This window comes from Acomys minous, assembly GCF_964271855.1.
Source record: "Acomys minous genome assembly, chromosome: 6".
Lineage (NCBI taxonomy): Eukaryota > Metazoa > Chordata > Mammalia > Rodentia > Muridae > Acomys > Acomys minous.
In genome coordinates, this window is record NC_140487.1 from 63161526 (window position 1) to 63179810 (window position 18285).

General features: G+C 35.8%; 1 protein-coding gene across 1 annotated transcript in view; it reads right to left on the minus strand.

Annotated features, from left to right (window-relative positions):
* CNTNAP2 (contactin associated protein 2) overlaps nt 1-18285 on the minus strand; it is a 2010562-nt gene that overhangs the window by 1845431 nt on the left and 146846 nt on the right. The window lies entirely within an intron of this gene.

The window sequence follows — 18285 nt, forward strand, 5'->3', positions numbered from 1 at the left end:
AATGTTTCGTGTACATTATTTTTCTTACTTCAGCTCCTGCTTTTGATGTCATGCTGGTTGGGGTATTATTATCTGCAGTTTATTATTTACATTAATTATATGGCAAAGTTAATCGGTATATACAATGTCAATAAATGGCTTTAGAGCAGAGTAACAACGAGACAGCCATTCCATGCCCAAATCTAACAGGTGGTATCCTGTATGAAAATTATTTTAGACTATGTACTGTATTTCCCTAAAGTCTGACGCCAAGATTAAAACACTCTGAGAGCATAAGATATACTCAGGAGAAAAGTTTTCTTTTGCTCTGTCAAACATTCTCCAGCAAACAGAAGTTAAATAAGGCAAAAGGACATATTTTTACATATGGTAATTTTTCATGAAGTCTTTCAGCTTTCAGGAAAATAATTTGAGCTTTCTGGGACAAGAAAATTTCAGCTTAGTTTAGGATACTCCTTTGACACATCTCAAAATATTAGCAAAGTTTTTTCTTACTTTGACAAGTTAAAAAATATCCCCATCAAAAACAGTTCTTTACTTATGCAGAAAAATAATTAATGAATGCACATGGAGCATAAAATCTACACATATTGCACGTAGTCAACATTAAAGCTCTTAAAAATCACACGAGGCAATGTAATAGTTTCCAAACTAAGTGTGATGTATGCTTTTTATCAATAAACATGTTTCTTGGACAATGTCGTAGTAATCATCCAGTATGAGATCACAGACCTGCAGCAAACTGAATCCAAACACACATATAACTAAACACGGACAACAAAATGTTTGGAGAGTATCCACCCACAAACTCATTATTTTCTCATTTCCAGGTTAGCAGGAGGAACCCATATTTGATGCCACTTTATTAAGTGCACTCCATCTTAAGCAACTGAGACACAGGCGAGCCATCATGGTTATTCACAGGGCTTGGGTGGTTTTAATTCTTTTCAGGTTTCTGAGATGATATTACATTTAATTGTTCAGTTCAAGCATGGAGGAGACATGCCACAATAATGAAATGGAGGTCAGAAGACAATGTTGGGACAGAGGAACTCTTTCTTAACTCTACACCTCCCTTCTACCATGTTGGGCTCATGGCTACACTACAGTCCTTCAAGCTTAGTAGTGAGTGCTGTACCTGCTAAACTATATCTCAGAGGCTCCTACTTTTTAATATTGAATTCTATGGGTATCTCTTAGATTTTTTAAAGGTTAAGTTAACTAAAATATAACAGAGTTGGTTATTTTTCTCTTGGTCAATTAGAATTTACCAATTATAAAGAAGAAAGCGAGCAGTATTTTAAATATTGATAGCTTACTGACTAAAACTAACTAATAAAAAGCATATCATGTTCCAGAAATAAAAACTGCATGGGCAAACAAAAATTAACCATCAAAATAATGACTGATGGTTCTAAAATCATACTTACAGTGACTATGAGCACTTGGGGGAAGAAAGGGTTTTCTTGGCTTATGGTTGATGTCTACCACAGATAGAAGCAGGACAGAAGTGCGAGTAGAAACTTGGGTGCAGGCCAGAAGCAGAGGCCTCAGAACCACTGCTGCCTACCTGTGCACTCTCCCTACATGCTCAGCTACTATTCCTATAGGACTCAGGCGGCCCTCTCTAGTGGACACACCACTCACAGTGGGCTGTGATCTCTCCCACACTCATCAGCAATGAAATCAACAACAACAAAACAACAACCACCTCCAAAGCTTGGTAGAAATGCCCACAGGCCAATGTGATGGAAGCTATTCCATAACTGATTTTTCTCTCTCCAGATGTGTCTAGGTTTATAACATGTTTGACAAAAGCAAACTGTTACTATAATGTATCACACTTAATCTAGCAAAGCATTACAAACGGACACAGAAAATGGCACAAATCAATGAACGCCAAACACAGAATCCGGTGCCTTTTTCTAGGATTCAGGCCCTCATCCTGGATAGCATCATAAAAGTAAATGTGTCACAGGATAAAGTCAACAGCAACATTTCCTTTATCGCTTACAACTTGAACCAAAGATACAAAACCTGAGAGTTCTGATCTTAGTTGCCTCAGGAACGAGACACAGGATGCTGTCTGCAGAGAAGACTTGGGCAAGCCTGCAGCCACACACCCATCTGTTCACATATCAGCTGTGTTGAGTTCCATACTTTTGAAGCAATTTGGAGTTGGACACTGCTGTGGCCTAATTAATGATCCTACCTCTACAGGATAGTAAGCTGACCCCATCCTCCAGATTCTGCACAGTACAGTTTCCCAGGGGATACAATCTAGGCATCTTTATATCTCCCTAATCTTTTGCACAGTTGGCCTGAGCAAGCTCTCCTGGAAAGTTATTTGAATTTATTGGTTCTGGGACTATTGTGAAGCTTTCAAGTGCTAAAGAATGTTTGAGATTAATGGCTAAATGTTTAATTCAATTTTGCTCAAGGCACTAAATTTACAAAACCATTAACCCATGTTTAAAAAGAGCTTCTTGGCTTGGTGATGCTGTTCAATTGTCAGTCAGCTCTAATCACTAGCCAGAGGGAGAGCTGTCTGCAGTAAGTGTGGGAGTGAAGCCAAGAGTTTGACCCTCTGAATTCTCTCTCCTCAAAGGTATTGTGAAATCTTCCCAGAAATCGTATCATTTACCATTTCAAGAAAATAAAAATTAGTTACTTTATGCAAGAATTTAAATATTTCCCTTAATTGAAATGAGAGTTATGAGAGAGGCTATTTTATATTATTTTTATCATCTATCTATCTAACTGTCATCTATCTAACTATCTATCATCTATCTATCTAATCAATCTATCATTTGTCAATCATTAATCATCTATTTATAATCTATATATACATATATATCATCTATCATGTATCTATCGTTTTTCTATTTATCTATCAATCTGTATGTGTGTGTGTGGGGGGGTGTCTGTGTGTGTGTGTCTTTCAAGCACATGACAATGCTCAAGTGGACTTTCATGATTCAATTTCCTTTCCTTCTACCTGAGAGTACTGTGATTGAACTAAGATTTGTAGGCTTGGTAACAAGCAATGTTATCTGCTGAATAATTTGGTCACCTCCCCAAAAATTTACTGTACAAAGTATATTTTAAATTTTTGTCATATATTTCACTTTTAAATATATTTGAGATTAATGTTTTTCTCCAATATGTTGATGAATATCCATGATGACTTTTTCATATTAGAAAAATTAGGATAAAAGTAGAGTAAAAAACCAGAAAACCTTAATATCTGTTGAATTGAGAAGATTTTGAAATACCAATATCAAAAATTATATACATCTTTGAGCAAATTTGTGTAGATCATGAATTTGAGATGAATTAAAGAGATTTAGCTACTTTTTCTTATGAGAAGTCCTTTCCTTCCTAAGTAAGAGTGGGATAACACATGTTTCAAGCAGTAAGGCTTCCATTATAAAGTGGTGCTCTTTAAAATAGTATATGTCTTATATTTTCATGTTACTTTTCATTTGTGGGATTAAAATAATCAGTAAACAAACAGGGGATTATCCATTACACAGATTTATTTTCTTTTCATTTTTTATTTGGAAGGAATTAGGAATTCTATTAACTTTAAAACCAAATTTCTAAAATTTTAAATTAAAACAAAATTGAGGTAATATGCTTTGACCCAGTTTCAGAACAGTCTTTTTCGTTAGGTACTTGAGTTTATGGAATTTATTAACTTTAAAATGAAGTGATTGCGTTTTCCAGGTTGATATACATTATTTTATTCCATTTGGACACTCTAAAATTTATAAATCTTTGTCTGTTTCTGTCGTGGAGAAGAAATCTCAAATTGTTTGTATAATTCTTTTGTCATTATCTATCAAATACAATCTGACGTCAAGTTCCAAAGCCTGATATTTGATAACAGTCCCATATTTTAGATATTTGCCAAGCGTGCTTCAAAAGTTTTTTCTATAAAAGACGCGTAAACTATATTGCAAACCTTGTAAGCAATTATCACACCTTTGGTGGCCATTTTATTCTCCAAAATCCACATGAATTAACAGTAAACCCTGGATATGGCTACATTACAGTGAAACTTGGTGGACACCAAGAATTGAGCACTATGTGGTCGTCGTGTGTTATAAAATGTCTGTCTTCATACCTATTTTTCATAGTGTGGAAATTTAAAAACCACCTTTAGTTCAGTGATGGTACAGCAACCCTTTGCTCTACTTGGCCTCTAGCTATCCTCTTTTGTACCCTGATATTCCCAGCCTCTGGAGTATTACATTTATTTATTTATTTATTTATTTATTTACTTACTTACTTACTTACTTACTTAGATCCTGGTCACCCCATCACTCCTCGGCTCCCAGTCCCACCCTTCCTTTCTCTTCCCCTTTTCCTCTCCCCTATCCCTCAAAATAGGGAGGGTCCCTACCCACCCACCTTAGCTTATCAAGTCACATTAGGACTGGTTAAGTTCTCTTCCTTGAGACAGCTCCATCAGGGTAAAGTGATGGAAAGCAGGCAAGAGAATCCATGCCAGAGGCACTCCTCACTCCCCTCAATAGAGGACCCACATGAAGCTTGAACTAACCATCAGCTACATCTTTGTAGGTGGCCTATGTTCAGTCCATAAAGGGTCCTTGGGTGGTGTCTGAGGCTCAAAAGGCTGCTCAGAGCTCTTTTCAGTTGCCTCTATTGGTCTTCTTGTGAACCTCCTGATACCTCCATGTTCTTTTCTCCTTCCCCCTACTTTTCCACTAGAGTCCCCATGCTTCACCCAATGTTTGGGTGTGAATCTCAATATCTGTTTTGAGGCAATGCTGGATGGAGCGTCTCAAAAAAGAACTCTTCAAGGCTCCTGTCTGCAAACATAGCAGAGTACCATTCACAGTGCCAGGGGTTAGGTCTCTCCCACGGAGTGGTTCTTGGATTGGGCCAGGTATTGGTTGGACTTCCCCTCTGTCTCTGCTCTATCTGCTCGGTCTTTATCTCTGAACATCTTATAGGCAGGGAGGATTTTGAGTTAAAATTTTTGTGAATGGGGTGGTGTTCCCCTCCCTCGATCAGGAGACTTGTCTAGCTAGAGGGTATCCTCATCAGTCTCTATGGCCCCTGTTGCTAGGAGTCTCTACTAGAGTCCCTCTCATATGCTCCCAGAAGCCTACTCTGACTTAGGTCTCCAGTGTGCCACAGAGATGCTATGTCCACAGTTTCTCTTTTCTCTACAGGTCTTCTTCTCCTCTTGACCCTGCTCTCTCCAGGTCAAATCTTCACTTCATATGTCTCTATATTTCCTCTCCTACCTTGTTCTGTCTCCTCAATTACTACGTCTGTCATTTCTATTTCCCCTTCTGAATGAGATTTAAGCCTCCTCTTTAGGTTCCTCCTTATTAGTTTTCTTCTTTGGGTATGTTAATTGTGTACTAAAAGGCTAAAATCCTCTTTTAAGTGAGTACATACCGTGTATGCCTTTCAGGGTCTTGCTTACCTTACTCCCAATGATCTTTTCTATTCCATCCATTTGCCTACAAATTTAATGATTTTCTTGTTTTTAATAGCTGAGTATTATTCCTTTGTGTAAATGTACCACAATGTCTTTATCCATTCTTTGGTTGGAGGATATCTAGGTTGTTTCCAGATTCTGGCTATTATGAAGAAAGCTCCTGCAACCATAGTTGAGCAAGTGACCTTGTTTTTTGGTGGACCATCTTTTTGATACATAACCAGGAGTGGTATGGCTGGGTCTCAAAGTAGAGTTATTTCAAATTTTCTGAGAAGGTGCAAGATTGATTTCCAAAGTGGTCTTATAAGTTTTCACTTCCACTAGCAATGGGGTGTGTTCCCCTATTTCCAAATCTTCACCAAAATTTGCTGTTACTTTCAGTTTTGGTCTGAGCCATTCTGAGAAATGTATGATGAAATCTCAAAGTTGGTTTGATGTGCATTTTCCTGATGACCTTTAGCATTTCATTATGTGCTCTTTGGCCATTCAAGATTCCTTTGTTGAGGATTCTCTCTTTAGCTCTGTGTCCCATTTTTTTAATTGTATTTTTTGTTAGTGTTTAATGTTTTGAGTTCTTTTTTATTCAATATTTTTTAGTTTTATATACACATTTATATTGTTACACATAAATACAATAAACTACAACAAGAAGAGCCGTGACACAATCAGAAATTATTTAAATGTTACATTCTTAGTGTTTTGTCTATTTGTATTTGGCAGCCTTGAAGAAAACATCTTTCCTATCTTGGTGCGTCTAAAATTCTGAACATAAATCAATATCTATTGTATCTTATCATTATCAACTTAAAACATCTATCTACTCCTAGAATACTTAAATAATCAAGCTTATTTCATTTCAAGTCTCTGCCAGGGTTGAAGACAAGATAGTTTAGTTTTATAATTAAATTAGACCTAACACCTAAGGTCTAGATAGATGTTTTAAGTTGATAATGAGGAGATATGCTCTGGGTTCTTTATATATAGAACTGAATCCATGGGGCAGAAATAAACCCACACATGTATGGACATTTGAGTTTTGAAAAGGAGCAAAAAACATACAATGAAAAAAAAGACACCATCTTCAACAAATGATGCTCATCTAATCGGGTGTCTGCATGTATAAAAATGCAAACAGATCCATATTTATCACCCTGCACAAAATTCAAGTGGACCAAACACTTCCGCATAATACCAGATACACCAAATCTATTAGAAGAAAGAGTGGGGTAAAACCTTGAACTCGTTGGCACAGGTGGCAACTTCCTGAAGAAGACACCAATCGCTCAAACTCTAAGATCAACAGTTAATCAATGGGACCTCAAGAAACTGAAAAGCTTCTGCAAGGCAAAGGACACTGTCGTTTGAATGAAATGAAGTCTACATATTGGGAATATATCTTCACCAATCCTAACTCTGACAAAGCGTTAATGTCCAAAATATATAAAGAACTATGAAGATTCTTATGCCTATTATGTAAGAAAATACTGAGTGTTTGTCAAGTTTTTATTTCACAAAATTACATTATCCATTTGTCAATATCCTTTTTTTGTCAATATTCTTACCTTTAGAGTAGACTGATTTTAAAAAGTAAAAGGTAAAAATTCAAGGAACTCTTTACTAATTCCTTTTGTCTCTTTGTAAAAAAGCAACTATGGTCAGAAAAGAAATAGTTTCCGAAGTAAACTCTGTTATTTTTTAATCCACAAAAAGGATAACACCAAGCAGGAGAGGTGGATCAGCAATTATGAGCAATGGTGGCTCTTCTAGAGGAGAGAATTTGGATTTTAGGACCCATGTGGAAGCTCATAAGTGTTTGGTACTCCACTTCCTAGTGCCTGACAACCTATTCTTGCTTCTGGGGGGGTACTAAACACACATGTACTGCACAGGCATACATGCAGACAAAAATGTACATGCGCATAAAATTTTTAAATGAAAACAAATATTAAGGTGGATGTCAGATACTTCACTGCGTTGCCTTAGTATGGCAGTGTCCTTAGAAGTCCTTTCTGCAGTGGAAACATTGAGTGCACTACAGAAAAGGTAAGGGTACTTTATCTTTTAAAGCAAGTGTGCAATTCAACCTGCATCCGATAGTCTAAACATCTTATAAAGTAGGAAGACAACTGATTTCAGAGAATGCAATATATTTGCATATGGAGATTTCTGCAGTCAGCCCCTGATCTGGCAATAGACATCCTTCATCCTACAAATAGAACCAGGTGTAGAGATGTGTATTTTCTCTGAAGTAGAGAACTGAGCATCTTAGCCTGTAGCTCAGAAGTGATTGCTGACAATTTAATTGGAATTTAAAGTGTTTTCACTGCATTAATAAATAATTAACACCAGTAGTAGAAACAGCTTGGCTCTGCTTGAGAATTGTGAATTAGCAGATAAGCTTTCCACAAAGCCAGTTTAACAAGGGCAAATGCCCTGCAGAAGCACGTCTGAGTCCTGCGTTCACGGAAATATCTTTTGCCTGAAGTTCAGGAAGCATTTTCGGAAGGAGGAATCTATGGGTTTTGCATTCTGGTTGGAGAGTTATGCTAAGTGGCGTCTAAGTTTTGTTATGAAGGTGCTAGTGTAATAAAGCTATCAGGAAGCAGTCCTCGACTCCTCCACACACACTTTTAACCATAAAATATGCAAATTATGTTACATAAATAACTACTTGCTGTTAATGTTTAAATAGTATGAGATTTTTCAGTCATAAAAAGGACACAGTTCTTACTCTTCTTATTTTATTATGCCAGTGATCATGGGAGCTCTCTGGTAATAGAAAAACTCAATTTGTTAAAGCAATATCTGCTAGAGTATAAAACAGTACTCAAATCCATGTTTTATTATCAAGTGCAAAATAAATATATTACAAACATTAAATAGTGAAATTAACTGTCCCTGTTTTATAATATTTTATATAAAATATTTTGTACCACGTTGGACTATGAATGCATGTTTACAAAGGAGTTAGTATTGGCAATGGGTTTTTAAAATAAAATAGACTTTGAATATGAAATTTTCTTTTTTCTTATAAAAATATGTTAAGCATGGTTTTAGTTAAAATAATACCAAGCACTGTGCCTTAGTTTAAATGGTGTTTGTTAGGAGTCTCCTCTATCGTTGAATAAAAAATATGATACAAGAATACTTCCTAGAACAATACAAATGTTACATTTAAATCGGGAAAACAGCTACTCAATGCAGAAAAACTATTAAAATAATGAAAAAGTATTTAAAATTTGTTTACCTATTTAATCTCCATATATACAAGAAGTAACTAGGTGATTCCATTTCATATTATTTTTTGTATTTACAATTAAATTCATATTTGTTACTAGAACACTAATTGTTCTAGTTCACTTATTTCTCAGTGATACAATATCTTGACAAAAAAGGATACTGGCAAGGAAAGGGTTTACTTAGCTTACATTAACCTGGAAGTAAGTATGATCTAGAAAGTGACCACATATCTTTCTAAACAAGGATTATAGAAAAAAACTGTAATGTATCTGGGACCCTGGGGAGAAGCTGCCCTCACAGGCAACCCTTTGAGTTCCCTGGGTTTATCTGCTTCTTGGCACCTGCCTAAGTCAGCCTTCGGATGCTAATTTCATGTCCCACTAGGGACACCTACTTTGAAGACATATTTCCCAACATAAATTATTAAATGGATCAAATGCTTCGCAAGTTGACCTCACAAGGGCTTCAGAGTCCCAAGTTTCCCTGCCTCCCATCTTAGGAAGAGCAAATATACTACTGACTAAATGGGGGGGTGGGGAAGTAAAATCTGAAATGCTTTCTTCCCTCTGTAGAGAAAGGTGGTGACAGAAATGCCTCTTCTGTGTGTCCCCTTAGCGTGTTCTGTTGGTATCCATCAGTGCCGCCATTGCTTTGTGTGATGCTTAGCAACACCTGCTGCTCCCCTTCTGTTCTTCCGTTTGCTTCAGAATACTGTTATTGCTATTGATGGCCTGCCTAGTTTTAGTTTTGATTGTGGTGCCTCCATTTTGATCCTATGCTCTGATTGTGACACTCGAGTTTAAAGAAATTCATGAGATATAGCATCTAGGATGGTCACCACCTAGAGACGGGGATGTGAACATTAGCCCAGCCATGAATCATTGCTTTTTCTTTGTGGGGTTTGGCAGGGTCAGACAAGGCTGGCTTTTGAAGTTGCATTAAGGATTTGGGCTCTTATCCCAGGAACATCAGGAAGTCATTCAAAGAGTTTTGACAGGAATGGCACAATCACATTTTTATTGTGAAAAGATCACTCGGGCTAAGTTTGAAGAATGATGAGTAGAGAGGGAAAGGGATTTTGTAATGATTTTAGAAATTGCCTGGAGAGATAGCAAGAAAAGGTAGATTGGTTTGTCCCTACAGAAGCTTCTACGATGTGGGCTAACCACGGACACAGCCGCATTCACCTTGGTAAACTAATACATCTCTTTAATGAAAAGAAATAAATATTTTGTAATGGGGGTTTGATGCAAAACCCACATCCAAAAACGTCACCATCACTGCCGTTTTACAGGTGGAGAAGCTAAGCCCTGTTGAAGCAGATATGTTTCCCAACTGACAAAACACAGGATTGAAATTAAAGTCCCACTTCTTCCTTACCTCAGCACAAAGCCATTCTGCTAAGAAAAACAAGTTAAATGCACCAGTGTCCTCTCAAGTATGTTCTATGGAAACCCTTGTTTCTTTAAATCAAAGCAATCTCAGTATATTAGAGATTAATTTCTAATGGATGTACTGGGCTTCCAGAGGCATCTTATTAAGATCCTATAAGGAGCTCTGTTGTATCGTTAAAAAATTAAATTTTGCATGTCAAGTTTATCATTTGCATACTTAAAAAATGGTAACTCTCCCCCATGGTAAGTTATCTTTAAGGAGTTATCGAAAAATGGTTGGCTCCCAATAAAAAATGTGGTTATTTTTCTAAAATGTGGAATTTTACATTTGTTACAGGTATAGAAAGTTGATTGGAGTCAGCTCCTACATAGAGTTTAGATATTTCTGCAGTGGATCCAGTGTTATTTTTTTTTTCATGTTAAGGTAATAAGTAGGTAAGAAGAGACTGTGACTTTGACAATCAAGGTTAAGTAGCTAAAGATTTACATAATACCTGCTTTCAAAATCCTTGTTAGACTTTGTATATTAATATCAATGTCTATACATGATCAATATCTGCAGGATAAGAAACTTATTTTGTGATATTTTATTTGAAGCAAAGAGAGACATTTTAAATGTTCTCATTATTCCTTCCTTTATCAGTGTTATCTTATACCACCAATTTCAGATAAATTAATTAAGCAAAATTTTCACACATTTGAACAAAACATCCACAATATTTGGATCACCATAGGAAAAGATGCATAGAATCTGAATATTAGAGAACTTTATTACAATTTTCTTCATATAAGTTTTCAAAGAACCATCAGATCACAGATACATCTACAGGCAGGGGCAGGGGAAAAGAAAGAACAAACATTTGCTATTGAAGATGTCACAAATGCAAGGTTCTTTAGAGGACCAGCAGTGCTAGTTTGCAGCCACCCTGTGCTGTGTGCAGTGACAAATTAAGGTGTCACCCCTTCATCAGTCTCCCTATTCTGGATGATGTCATCATCTCTAAGGCAGTTACCCTCGCTTATAGAAGGGCTAATACACAGTCAGTATACTGTTGATGTCTCCATTACATTTAAAATGTGAAGATAAACAAAAGCAGATAACGTAGGCATTTGTTTTGACAGCTTGATTGCTATCAACCAAGTTCAGCTTTAGCTCTTTAAATAGATTGTATAAAACTAGTGCGGGAACCTAAAATAATTGACAATTTGACTGTATGTGATTGTACACCCCTGCAATTTGAACAGTTGGAAAGCAGAAGCAAAAAAAAAAAAAAAAAAAAAAAAAAAAAAAAAAAGGATTTCAAGTCTAAGCTCAAATTGAAAACATGTTAAAAACAAAGTGCATTAAAAGATATATCATAACAGATATGTCACATATGACATTTATAATATACATTTCTGATATGAGATTACAAGGTGTAGGATTGCCTTGTGGCTGTTCTACTGATTAATTATATCATTAGACATTGTGATAATCTGTCAAAACCTTCATGACTTTAGCCTGGAAGGATAAAGGCATCATTGCCCTCATTGACTTCATGTAAAAGAGTGTATGTTTGAAAGGAGATTGATAAACTATAAACTATACATATACCTTCAACTTTATGATAATAAGAGGGTAGAATCCTTTAATGTTATTTTTCTTCATGCCAGTTACACAGATGGTTTTTTTTCAATTGGTAACCATTTTTCATTTTTACATATGCATTTATATTATTACACATATATACAATAAAATTCCTACAACAAGAAGAACCAAGAAACAATTGGGAATTATATAAATGTTGTGTTCATAGTGATTTGGCTATTTGTATTTTGCAAACTTGAAGAGAACATATTTCCTATCTTGGTGCATCTAAGATTTGTAATGTAAATCAATATCTGTCATATGTCATCTGTATTAACTTAAGACAACTATCTAGACCTAAAAACATCTTAACCCCTAAACAACTAAGCTTCATTGTAAAACTAAACTGTCTGGTCCTCAACCCCATCAGAGACTTGAGAAGGATTAAAATTAATTACCTGAGTAGACAGCAAGTGCAGGTTAGCAGCTTCCAAAATGATGAAATGACAGGGACAGTTTGCTGTGTGAACAGTCACCCAAATCTCTCTATAACACTGAAGCATCATCTTCAGCCTTCTGGACCAATATCTGACAGACATATTTGTGAGGCGTAAACTATTGAGGGCTTGCTTACCCTGTCTTGGCAGAATTTGGCTGTTCACTCTGCCTCCATTGAAGCTTTCCCATTTTTAGGCAGAATTCTGTATGTGGCAGAAATGAGGACATTTTGCCCAGTGGCTTGTTTGCCATATTTGTAGCCATCTCCCTAAGGAAGTTCACTGATGCTCATCATCTTTGAGGTAGGCGGGGTATTGCCAGGAGTTAACCTACCTTATTGTCAAAGAAATTTTAAACTAATAAAAACATCTTTAAATGCCATATTCTGTAGGTCTCAGATGTTTTTGAAGACTGCATCTAGCTATATTACCTAACACAGATTGATTTTTTTTTGTCATTTTTGTTTAACAAATGTCAGAAGTAACATACTAAAGTTACAGGGCTTTTAATTTAATGTAGGGATAGTTGATTTTGGTTCATGATGCCTGAAGCTTCAATCCATAATCTATGAACTCTGTTGAACTCAGACCTTTGGTAGAAGCAGAATATCATGACTTCATGATGTGGCAAGGGACTGTTAATTATACACTTCTAGTGATGGAAAACGCCATGACTACTATGGTGGTGATGGAAAGAATTATTGAAGCAGTGGGTGTGTGAAGAATAATATTATGGTGAAGGAGAATATCACCAAGGTAGTAATGACGATGGAGAGCATTATAATAGCATTACATGATGAAAAACAAGTACACTTCTCATGACACCACCAAATCAAAGAGAGGGGAAGACTTGGCAATGTTGCGTTCCCTTGAAGGACCAAATCCTAATGAATGAACATCCTTCAACTAAGATCCACTACCTCTTAGAAGTTGCATTATTTTCCAGTGGTTCCATGGGATTATCTATCTATGAAGGTGTTAGCCAAAAAGACTTTAGGAGAATATTTAAAATTCATGCCACTTTCCAATATCTTCTACCATGAAACTTTTCAAAAGAAGTTTGTTTGTCTTCCTCCTCAACATGTGCTTTTCAACATAAAGTCGCTCCAGAAATGACTACTACCATCTAATAACCAGTAGCTCACATAAAACATTATATTCACTGTTAGTATAATGGATTCTTCCACATTTCCAATTACTTTCTGCATAATATTTAATTCACTGTCCAATTTCGTTTTTAAGTCTGATTAAATCATCATTGATTTTTTATCTCATAATGTGTTCAAGAAAGAGTTTGTTCTGGGAATTCTGCCATTTCTTTGTGATTTGTGTTGGCAGTTTTATTGTCACATTTATTTTCAGATTTCTTAGGAAGATTTTTATTTAGCTATTTATAACTTCCATGGATTAATAGACTAATGAACCATGTGTGTTGCCTAACATCTCTGTAGAAAGTTTTGATGCCTTTTGTAAATTATTACCATTATGATTAGATGTAATACACACCAAAGCTTTGTTTATATATTGTTTGAAGCTTAATATCTTATATTAAAATAAATTAAAATGATAGTTCTATTTTTTCTTCCACATTATCTATTTCTTACTCAGGTATTGTCTTTGCTTTGTGAACCATTTTCTAACAACTGTTAATAAAACAAATAAATACATCTAAATTTATGTGGCAATATACAGTCACATTTGTTCACATGATTGTTTTATTCCATTTATTTTAAGAAACCAACATTTCCTGTTTGTATACAACATGCTGGCACATTTATTTATTGCTATAAAAGGATATTTCAAGCAAGGGTTGCTTTATTTCAATACTCTTAAGGTTTAAGTTCAAGTGCTCTCTATTCTGAGTTCGTCTTTGCTGGCACAGAATCCAAGAATTGATCAAAGCATCAGGGAACCTGCATTCAATCTTCCTTTGGATTTTCTCCTCTTCAACGAAGCCAACTACATTCAATTCACTGCCTCTACGCCAATAACATTATCTGATCTTATTTACTTCTTAGTGGATCCACTGATTGGCACAGCACTTGTGAGATCATATTCAAGCCAAAGCATGGACTTAACACACAATTCTAAAGTACTGAAATACTAAAGAACAGATGAAAAAATTTTATAACACAGACTGGGTTAAGGTCAATTTGCTAGGAAATGACTGTCATATTGCTTCAGATATTTGGGACAAATGAACACATGCATTTTAAATGATTTCAAAACTACTGATTAGTTTTTTAAAGATTATATTTTATTTTTTGGATTACACATTTAAATTATTACACATAAGTTAAAAAAACTACATACAGCAAGAAGAACAACTAAACAATCAGGAATTATATAAATGGTAAATTCAAGGTGTTTTGGTTAATTGTATTTGGCAACCTTGCAGAAAACATTTTTCCTATCTTGGTGAGTGTAAAATTCTGAATGAAAATCAATATCCATCATATCTCATCTCTATTGAATATTTGGTTCATTTCTGAGATAAAAATCTTTCTAAAAACAGCCTTGGTTGCCCAGGAATACTTTGAAGGCCAGGTTGGGCTCAAACTCATAGAGTGCTGCCTGCTTCTGCAATGCTGGAATTAAAGCTGTATACCACCAAGCCTAGCTCAAATTTCAAAACTTTTATGGTCAAATGTTGTTTCTCTCACATAATGAAAGAAAGACAGAATGCTAGTATGCGTTTTATTAAATTTTTACCAAAATAATCATTTTCCAGACTTAACATATAGAATACAGATTTCAGTATTCATAGCCATTTTGAAACAAGAACTTGTCGTTGTTATAAAAGAACAGAATCATTAAATATTGGGGGGAAAGAAAAATACAGATTAAAAGCAAAATAAATAATGTTTTTATGATAAATAATACAATGATCTGGAGAAGTAGGATTCAGTCCAACAACTTGAACTCCCATCCCCATCCCTCCTGGCATCTACTTGTAAGAAGGACCCTGGTACCAAATATTATTCCTCATCTCACCCATGATACCCGGTAAATATCCCTGAACTCTGAGTATTCAGTGCATCATTTTCAGAGTCCCCTGAGCTACTGAAGTGAAACAGTTCTCAGACTCTGAGCACCTGGACACAAACTTACACAGTCCCATTCTGACTCCTGTGCCAACGGTCTAAGTTTTCCTGACCTGAGCCTTAGATCAATACTTCTTTAGTCCCCTTGTTCCTATCACCTGTCAGGTAAGCACTCCTCAAAGCGCCAGTCCCTGGCCCACATTTCCCCATCCAATCAATCCCATACGCTCAAGCCTCAGCACAGAAATGAAACCATGGAAAGCCAAGGCCTATCTCCTCTAAAAACCACTGTAAGAATGGACTCAAATGAAAATGACCTGAAAGAACTCCCAGAAAAGATATGGCTATATTGTGGGAGAGCAGTGAACTATTTACTAACGTCCATAATGCATTAAAAAAAATCAAACAATTAAAATACAGTTTTGCAACAATTTCATGTTTATTTATTGGTTTACAGTTTATTTTTGGTCAGATTAATGTTTTTTCTATATTTCACTTATTCTCTTTTGTGTCTATTTCTACATAAAACACAGCATCATTGAAATATATTTGATATATTCCAATGCTAATCTTCTCATATCCCTTTTATGTATGAAAACCACTTAAATTAGGACCATCTATAATTTTCTGGATATTTTTGGTTTTAAATTTGAAGCACTAAAAAATTGTCAGTTGGATTAGTTCTGTAGCAAACAGACTTTTAGATGTTCCTTTTCCATGGTAAGGTTCTAGGAAAAAATATCCTCATATAAATAAACTAGTACACAACAGAAATTTAGAAATTTGCTGTAAAAGTTATTAAATAGAAATGGCAATGGGACTCTTTTACGTAGAATATCTGTCTCTTATTTCTTAGAGACATTTTCTGAACACATTCTTCTACTTCTTAGATTTCTCAGACTAAAACAAGTAGTCTTCAGACTGGTTACACATTTGGGTATTAACTAGGAGCTAAGACAAAAGAGAGTCTGTCTTCTTCCCTCTTAAGACTTTCAGAATTTCAAGTGCATGCTTAGCAGAAAAATCAGAGTGCAGTCAACTACATCATGTGTTACTGAGGTTGGTAGTCTCTGAGCTGTTGATCTAGCTTGGACTAATTATAGATGTATGAGAGGTAAGGAAAACTTTGTTCTTTTAGCATATTTGGTGGGGTGACTGGGGAAATATTCATGTTTTCTATCATATGACTGTGATTAAACATGCACATATTAAAAATCAGGTGCATCATGGAAAAACATGCCTAGTTAAAAAAAAAAAAACTTCAGTCAAAAAGCAAATCACCCATGACTCATCCCAGAGCAACGAATTTATCCTCATTTTTGAGTCCATAAACAACAAAAATCCTCTATAGTAAATCATTTTAGTGTATTCACTTCAAATTTTCACCTTATTTCTGAAAAAATGATGTTCTGAATTTTGCATGTGTGACTCCAACTCCAATTCTTTGACAAAATGTCAAGAAGCTGGAAGTACCCAATCCAGACAGAGACCCCGCCCCCAGCCACCCCACCAAATATGCTAAAAGAACAAAGCTTTCCTTACCTCTCATACATCTATAATTAGTCCAAGCTAGATCAACAGCTCAGAGTTCCAGGCTATTGTTTCTAATGTTTATGACCACAAAGAGGAGCTACTATACACTATAATACAGCCATCAGTTCAAAGAACCAATCACTTGATTTAAAGAAGCATGTGCGCATCCGGTTGAATACAGATGGAGGTATCAGGAACTAAAATGCTTATCTAGGAACGAGTGAGTTCTCAGCTAAGTTCAAACCAAACAACCTTGCTTATTGCTGTCATTTCTGTGCTTGCCTTTGTTATGTGGAGGCTAATAGTAGAAAAGTATAAAAATGTATCTTGAGTTAGAAACTGTTTATCTTGGCTCATTTGATGGTTGTGTTTTACATTGCAAATTAATAATGATAATTAATTCTGATGTACATTGAAGTCTTTGAGTATAAGGTCTGTGTTTATATTTATTACTGATTCCATTCACAGTTATGTACACCAATTGTTATATTTTTAGGAACCATCGTGAACATTAAAGATCATTCAGTGGCTTTTGTCCTCTTGAACCACTGTAAGCAGTACCGCATCCCACCCAGTCCCATTACAAAAGAAAAGACCCTGAATAATGTCAAATATCCTCAGGAGGAAAAATAAGCATATCAAGCTGAGAATGGTTGGCCCAAAATAGTTGAGATAATATGAATTATTGCCTTTCTTAAGAGCAGGAAATGCGTGGCCCTAAATACTATGAACAAATGTCATAGCCTCTGTTCTAGCACCTCTCTGTGTACCAGGACCCTCTGGTTGTAACAGCTATCTGTGTACCAGAACCTTCTATTCTAACATCTGTCTGTGTCCCAGAACCCTCTGTTCCAACAGCTGTCCGTGTACCAGAACTGTACTCTTGTGGTAGTGAGTATATCGATACCTGGCCTTAGATGACAGGTCACAGAGACATGCAATTAATATGCAGCACTTTATATGTTTTCTTTCCTTCTAACCCTTCAAAAAGTGAGCATTGAATTTTCATAGTTTATAGAACAGAAGACCCAGCTTCTTGGTCGGTATTAGAGCCAATCTAAAAATAAAGGAAGTCCTGTACATATGTAAGGGAAGAAAAGAATTTAAAGTACGGTGAACACTAGACACATTCTTGTGGAGGTTGTAGGATAGTGTGCGTAGGTGGGTTTATTCTGCTCTTGTTTAGCAACACTCACAAAAAAAGAGACCAACACAAACTACATTCACTTTGTTTCTTATTACCACCATTATTCACATCATCACATTCCTGTGTCCAGTGTTGTAATGTATGTGGCAATTAGAATTTGGAATTAAAGAATAATAGATATCATCAAAAATTTATCCCTGAAGTCAAAAGGAGGAGGATCAAATCTCCTTTCTTTGACTGCGGGCCACTCTGTCATTTCAGATCTTTATTTTTAGCATAACTTTCCTTTAAAAAGATCTAGAATGAGAAGACGAAAACAAAACATGATAAATGAGGGTTGTCTCGGGGTTTTGCACTGAGCATCAACAGCCTGACAAGTAGGCA